The 8,397-nt window shown below is 43.1% G+C and overlaps 1 long non-coding RNA gene across 1 annotated transcript; it reads right to left on the bottom strand.

The window, feature by feature from the left end:
• Positions 1-515: 515 nt before the first annotated feature.
• LOC311597777 lies at positions 516-8,397 on the bottom strand. Its single transcript, XR_014779349.1, has 2 exons — positions 8,240-8,397; positions 516-911 (listed from the first exon to the last, which is right to left on the bottom strand). It is a non-coding gene; the product is annotated as an uncharacterized lncRNA (long non-coding RNA).

Genomic DNA, 8,397 nt, shown 5'->3' with positions numbered 1-8,397 from the left:
AGAGTGAGCTCTACCTTTCTCTACTTGCTACAAGGCTTGGGCCCCTCCTGAAGCAGAACCACCTCCCCCCGGGGGTCCCAGAATTCTTATGTTAAGGTAGGTTCACCATGCAACAGTGCTGATGCCGCAACATCTGCAGTGGTACTAGCCCTCAGCCCTCACTATGGAGTGGCTCGAGCTGCCCCATGGAATCCTGAAAGCCCAGACCACTTCCTGCACATGGAACCACAAGACTCGCTGTTGACAGCCCTCAGAGCTCCACTCTGTGAGGTTTGAATGCCCTGTCTTCCTTTCCATAGATTTTTCCAGTCTGTTTTTGTTTTTGTTTTGTTTTGTTTTGTTTGTTAGTTTGTTTTTTTTTTGTTTTTTCAAGATAGGGTTTCTCTGCGTAGCCTTTGTTGTCCTGCACTCGCTTTGTAGACCAGGCTGGCCTCGAACTCACAGAGATCCCCCCTGCCTCTGCCTCCCAAGCGCTGGGATTAAAGGCGTGCGGCACCACACCCGGCTCCAGTTTGTTTTTTTTGTTTTTTGTTTTTATTTCATTCTGAGATTTGCAGGAAGCAGACAAACAGAAGTATAATGCAAAGCAGGAGCCTTTTTCTTCCTTAATTTCTTAGTATTTAATGGGGTCTGGTCTTCCTTTCTGGATGCAACATGGTTTCCACATGTAGGTTCTGCCAAGGTCACAGCTCCTGTGATGTGCAGTGTTGTTCTGCGACCATGTCTTATGTTAGCATGGTAAAGCAGCTCCCTCAGTGCAGACACAGGAATGTGCAACCCTGACTCCCAGTCACCTGCTCTGTGTTAAGTGAAGGAAAAAGCTCTCTATCTCTGTGAGCCTTCAATGGCCTCATCAAGCTTGGGTGAGTAAAGCCAGGCAGTGCTCAGTATTGTGGCTGGTATACAGGGATCTGAAATAGAGGATAAATCACTATTGCCTTCTAAAATACAATTACAGACATGTAAACTGAGGCCTGAAGAAGTGAGGCACCTCACCAAGGGTGTCAGAGCCAGAGTTAATATCATGTTTTCTGAATGAGGCAGGTGTCAAAGGCAGATGACAGATGGATGGATAGGAACACAACCATATCATGAATCATGGGAAATACATAATGAGGACACTCATGTTGACAAAAACACAAACATGGCTTGGAGGTTGTATAAATATTAATGTGTTGCAAGACTGTGGGGATCCCTGGGTAAAGGAAGAGGCAGGAATAGAAAGGAAACTTCGGCTGCAGAGTCAAGTCGGCTGAAGAAGGATCTGAGCCCCATCTAACAGCACAGTGCTGTTACCGACTGCACATACAGTAATATAGGTTACAAACTGTCACATACAGTACACAGAGCATATACAAGTTCCATATTGTCACATACAGCACATACAGTACATATAGGTTACATGCTGTCACATATGGCACATATAGTACCTACAGGTTACAGACTGCCACATATAGCACATACAGTACACAGAGGTCACATGGTGTCGCATACCGTACATACAGCAATAAAGGTTCCATACTGTCACATACAGTCCATGCAGTACAAACAGGTCACATGCTGCCATATACCCAACATGCAGGTTACATGAATCACCATGGCCTACACCAAAAGTTCAGACTTTCAACTGAGGTGTGAGGAAAGTAGCTGCCAGAGAAGAGGTCTGCAGCACTTGCCTCTTAGGATTCTAGGTGAGAATCAGTTATCTCGAACAGGCAGATATAATCAATGTCAGAGCATGCACAGGAAGGAACCGTCACGGTCGGTCACCAGCCACCTCTTAAAACACTTTTGTCCATGCTAGAGAGCCACAGATTTGTGACACGAAAGCATCATCCTTAGCCAAGTGCATCCCTCACCGATTCCTGACAGCATCAGGCACAGTCTTGGGCTTGAGGAAGGAAAAGAGGACAGAAACAAATGGAGGCCACAAGAGGAAAAGGATGTGCTTCTTGTTTCTTTGAGATGTGAGTACCCATCATGCCCCAGTACTTCTCTGGGCAGCTGGGGAGACAGACTTGTGCAGAGCTCTGACGTTCCCTGAGCTATGTAAGTCCACAGCTGAATGAAGTGCAAGCATTCCCAGGAGGCTGAGGTGGCCAGAGAGAATTTCAATCACGAGGCTCATTCTGACATGCAGAGCATATCCTTTGGTGTCTGTGGTCACACATGGATGACTAGCAAAGGTTGGCAAAGTCAGTTCCGTATGGGCACAAGTCAAAGCAAGAGGGCATGAGCAGTTCTTGCACTTGGGGAGGTCACAAGTGTCTAATGCCAAGGGTGTCACAGGAGTCAGCAGCAGAAATGACAAACGTGTCTTTGAAGGCTGAACTGAGATTCAGTTTGTCACTGGTGGGCAACAAAGATTCGTCACATTGTTTAGGATAAAAGTGAGCAGTTCTGGCTCTCGGAAGAAAGTAGACAGTGTTAGTTCCCTCTACTGCATGCTTCAAGGCATGCTGCATCTAGTAATATTATTTTGTGTGACCACTGGGTTTCAGTGTTAGTTATCACAGAGAGAAAGAGCACGTTAATGCCAAAGAGGGAGAAATCATTCTGTTTATACATTCAGTTTTATGCTTTACGGATCAGTGGAAACAAACAAACAAAAAAGCAAAGACCAAAGAGAATAAGGAATATTTGAAGTCCTGTTGTTCAGAGTGGCCTGAGGAGAAGATGGTAGGCACTGCAGAGCTAAGGAGACTTAGGGCCTGACAGGCAGCGAGCCCTTCCTTCCCCACCATGGGAGGACCAGAGAGTAGCCTCCTCTTCTTTTTCCAGGAAGAGAATTTTCAGTATTCAACTGTAGACTCCTCATTCAGTGTCTCCTTGGTTTATTTATGTCCTCGCTGTCGGAAACCTTTCTGACGATGGTAAATGTATTACCAGAAAGACAAAGCTGACAGGTGCCTGCCACCTTCCAATTCAGCTGTAATCTCCCAAACATGACTAAACATGTTTTGCTGAAAGCCACTTCGTATGGCTGAATGGAAAACCAAATGAAGAAGGGACATTTATACAAAGGGGTGGCATCAATATGTAAGTGGAGTGTTAAGGAGACCCATGAGTGACAGAGAGAAAAAAAAAACACACATCATGGGGGTCCAGAGACCTGCCTAAGACTTACAGTCTACTGAAATGTCAATGCCCTAGCCTGTCATAAGACAACTTCCTTCTCTATGGGGCAGGAGCTCTCATCACAGGGTGCCAACAGTCTTGAGCCAAAGCATATTGCTACAGGTTACTGCCAGAAATATGGGAGATCCCTGGGGGATTGTCAATTAATGGCGCAGCAGCTATATCAGTCTGAACTGTAACAGCAGGCCCCGCTATTACTGTGTGGCTCTCAGCCTTCTGTGTTGTTGTGACAGGTGATTATGAAAGAGGTGCTTAGGGAATTGCCCTCACTACTCATTACAAATTCCTATAAAGCCAGACTGAGTTGAGTATCTGTCAGCCAGTAAGTTTGATTCACCCAAGTCCAGCCTCTATGTCATCTATACAGTTAGGGTTTTATGCTCTACTGAAAATCCAGGGGTAAATTATGTGTAAATAGGTACAGAATCCCAACACTGATTTAGGATTATAGTTCTCAGGGACTATAAAATATGAGTCACGGTGTGCATTTGTGCTGGTCTCCCTGCTAAGACTCACACATCCATATCAACACTCTCTCGCCATTCTGAACTCGAGTGAATGTAACAGAGTGTATGATTGAGTAATGGGAACCGGAGCTCAGACACACACACACACACTATTAAAAAGACTCGGCGCTTAGATGTCAAAGCTGCTTTGCAAAATGGAATGTGGGGGGAGAGATTCACAAAGTACCGGTTATAAATAAGAAAACGCCCTAAGGAAAGTGCAAACTGGTGTTTCGGTCGATTATTGGGTGAGTCCTTAAGATGAAGTGGCTTAAAAACACATTGGTTCAATGACAACCAGATGGATACGAGGACACTTAACCTCGGCAACAAGCAGTAACAGTGGGAAATATGTTGTTCTTGAAACTACTGGAGAGATAGAAGGCTGTTGGGCACCATGGAGAAGGTCAAGTAAACACCCCATGTGAGCCTCACATTTCTGTCTTTCTTCCCCTGGGAAAAATGGCTGGCCAGCAGGTGGGAGAGAGTAAGCAATGGGCTTTGCCTTAGGCATCCCCATGGGTTTGGGGCACACTTCCAGTGGGATGGAATTCATCTTCTAAGGCAGGGACCTGAAGAGCTACACCACAGAGAATCCCTTGAAGAGTCCAGTTTATATGGAGGGAAATCGAGCTTTAGGTAATTATAGTCACAATCCCTAGATAAAATCTTGAATTACTGTCTCTTCAAGTGACTTCCCAGGAGCAGTTGGAGATACTCTTTGAACGATGACATTCTCTTAGTGATCAAATTATTTCTGGGTTATTTACTATCAATTTCTAGCACTCAATCATAGGCAACCATGCAGAGAAAGAGAAAACAACACACTCTAAAAACTGACAGGCGATGGAAACAGACTCTGGGGATTGGGGTAACAGAGCTGTGTGGCTTGGAACTGAGAATAAATATGCTCAGCATGTTTAGAAATGAAGAGGCAAGACTAGATGCTTTGGTTTAAAAAACAAATGGAAACTATGAAACAGCCGCAAAGGAATTCTGACCCGCCAAACAATGAAAATGAGAGTAGAACAGGTGTGTTCTATTAGAGGAGACATTTACTAAAAATTATAAACTAGAAAAGTGAAGAAATATCCAGGAACATGATGGGAAATGTTGGTAAACACAGACTGAAGGGTAGATGTTATAGTTCAGATGTGAGTATATGCACAGGCTCACTCAAAGTTTAAGGATAGGGTTAGGGTTAGGGTTAGGGTTAGGGTTAGGGTTAGGGTTAGGATTAGTGTTGGGGTTAGGGTTAGGGTTAGGGTTAGGGCCAGGATTAGGGTTAGGGTTAGGGTTAGGGCCAGGATTAGGGTTAGGGTTAGGGTTAGGGTTAGGGCCAGGATTAGGGTTAGGGTTAGGGTTAGGGTTAGGGTTAGGGTTAGGGCCAGGATTAGGGTTAGGGTTAGGGTTAGGGCCAGGATTAGGGTTAGGGTTAGGGTTAGGGTTAGGGTTAGGGTTAGGGCCAGGCTTAGGGTTAGGGTTAGGGTTAGGGTTAGCGTTCGACATGTTGACCTGCACAGGCTCACATGTTTAGACAGTTGGTCCCTAGATTTTATGTTCTTTTGAGAGGCTGTGGAATTACAGTCTCTGGGAGGCAGAGATTAGATAGACCAAGTGTATTGTGGTGAAAAGTGTCTTGACCTTATAACTTGCTCACACATAGTGCCAACTTGTCCTTCTCTTGTTCTGCTCATGTGAGCATGCAGACTTGCCCTGTTGTGACAGACTGTTGGCTCATTGGAGACCAACAAAACCAGCAGTCAAAGTTAACCCTTCCTCTCTTATTTCTTGTCTGGCATTTTGTTACTGCAATGAACAATGTAGGTTTTGTGTGTGTGTGTGTGTGTCTGTGTGTGTGTGTCTGTGTGTGTGAATGCATGTGTGCACACAAAGATACAATAAGAGGTCTCAGCATCATGGATTTGAAACTCAGAAGAAGAGCAGAGCAGAAGGCAGAAGGGCTTCAGAAGACTGACAGGCAACGGCCCCAGTGTGATAGCAAACAACTCAGAGCAAATCCAAGAAACCCTGTGAATCCTCACAGAGTGGAGACAAATGGGAATGCACACAAACCTTAGAAGAGAACGGAGAGGAGAAGCAGCAATGCATATTCATGAGCAGCAACTAAAGCACAGAAAACAAAGGACCAGAGGGGACTGTGGGAAGAGCTCATCAAAGGCTCTTGTCCACTTAGAAATCTCATCTGTGTTTCTATGCCCAGAAATGCTACTCTTCAAGGATGAAGATGCAGGTGGAAAGTAAGGTGCGCTTGGTGATAATGACATGTGGCAAACTGATGTGGACACGTCTGTGTGAATAAAATAGTTATAAAACTATTGTCCACAGAGTATAAGTGCAAATTACAATGGCACATAAGGAAGAAAGTCATATAAGTTAAGAGACATTAAGGTTCTCATTTTCATAGGAGTGAGTTTAAGATAATATGTTTTTGAAAAGGTAAGAATGTCTGTTGTTTTCTCTCTGGTGTGTACTAAAAACAAGAACTATATGAACATGATTGAAGTAAAATAAAATAAAACAGATAGAATCAATTTTGAAAATCAAAGAAAAGACTATATGCAAGAGAAATAGAATACAAAGAATCAGTCAAATTGAAAAAGAGCTGTATTAACAAGTGCATTACATGTTAACAGACTACTACACAGATTAACACTGAATAAGTTCAACATTCTGGAAAACAATGTAAATACAAGGTGATTATAAGAGATGTGCTAACATTTCATGGATAACAACGTTTTTGACAAATTTGTTGGGAAATCTTACACAAGGAAAATATTAATAAGAGAAAGACCTCTGTATTCATATGATAGAAAATAAACATCAACATACAGCGTGAGGCTAGGGAAGGCAGGTGGTGTTTTGCCACGGTAATAGTCTTGCTTGAAACACAATAAATTGATTTTATTGTGCAACAGAACACACAGCCTCAAACTGTGTGAGGCAATGATTAGCACATGGAAAGACGAAATTGGAAAATATCTCATATTGGGAGGTTTTGACAAAGTTCCTGCCTCAAAGGGCAAGAGCAATAGGCAACACCAGCGAGTAAAGCTGTAGAAAAAGCAACAAAAAAGTAACATGTGACAGTGATGCAGCCAGTGACTCATAGGTCACATTTTTTTTCAGGGACATATAGAACAAAATTTAAATGACCCAAATATGAATCACACTAAAATACTTCCAAGGCCTGGGACATGCATACAACTATCTTTAAAGATTATACCCAATCTGGAAAATGCAATTAAAACATAACTGGTAACCCACTTTGTTTTGGAAATTATGCAGCAAATGTCTAACTTATCTTTTCAATTGAAAGTTTTGGAATTGAATTATAATAAATAGACTACCTATGGAAAGTAGCTAAGACTGTGAAGAAAAATAGAGAGAATAAAATATATACCTTATAAACCAAAGCCTCTGTCATATCATCTATGTGTGCAAGTCAAGTAGGAAAAGGATCATGCTAACATTTTCATAAAGCAAAGGCAGTAATACATAGAAGAAATCAATGAATCTCAAGATCAGAGGGTAAATAAAATGTAACTGAAATGAACACAGTTCCAGCTGAAAGGCCAATTTAAAAATCCTAAGAAGTGTAGCAAACGAGAAGGCTAACAATCAAGGAAACCAATTTCAAGCTTTGCTTTAAAACCATTGCAGTTCCCAACATTTTTCATCTGTGATTTCATTAAACATATAATAAAAGTTAAGGAAAAGCCCGGCTTGGTGACACTGGCCTTCGACTTCGCTCTCACCTGTTCATAAGTCCGAGGAAGGAAGCTAGCTCAAGACATGGCAGAGATAGAGCTGAGGGTGACCGCCAAGCTGGGCAACTTGGTGAAACTGTGACGGAAGATTTAACTACCATAAGCATTAGTGGTACAGCTCAGTAGTAGAGAGCTTCCCACATGGGCAAAGCCTGTCACATGCACACGGTGGAGGGTGTCATGATAGAAATCAGTGAGGATTGGAGCAGGAAAATGGAGGAACGGATACAATCATATTTTTATTATACCTACATATATGAAAATCTCAGGAATTTTGAGAAAAATTTGAAAAATAAAAATAAAGACATTACTTAAAATACACACACATCTCTAGAGCAACTGAAACAAAGGAAAACTTGGTGCAAATCTCCTCCAGCCGTGGGGGCGTCTCACAGACAGCAGGTGTGATTGGAGTGGTGAACCGGCCACCTTCAAGGCCCCTGAACATGCAGAGAATCTCTTATTTCCTGTGTATTAGTCCTTCGTCGTCTCCAACCCGTGAAATATTTAAATTGACCTCAGGTCTCAAGTAGCAAACCTTCTTCAAGGGACCCTTGCTTCATCGTGGGCTACAGTGTGGACGTCTCAGCCCTCCATGGCTAATATTTGCTTTTAGTGGTTCTCATGGGTAGAGATGATTTTTTTGACATATACTGAGACTGGGGTTCAACTTTCTATGGCAGGAGCAGTTTACCTAGACACACCCTGCACAAGTTTCCATTTGTAATGTACATAGGAATTTAAAAACCTGGGCCTGCTCTAAGGATGTGTACATCTGGGAGGAATATGATTGAATCCGCTCACCTCGCTGAAGAAAGTTGACGTCATTTGGGCGACTCTGGAGTCTAGAAGACCAGCTGAAAGGTGTTCTAGTGAAAAGTCCTGCAGAGCCCAGGGAGAAGCAGATGAGTGGCGGGAAAGGAGGATCAACAAATTCTCCGGCGTAGAGCTGTCAGTCACGT

The sequence above is a fragment of the Acomys minous genome (assembly GCF_964271855.1).
Source record: "Acomys minous genome assembly, chromosome: 5".
Classification (NCBI taxonomy): Eukaryota; Metazoa; Chordata; class Mammalia; order Rodentia; family Muridae; genus Acomys; species Acomys minous.
This window is presented reverse-complemented; position numbering and strand designations above follow the sequence as displayed.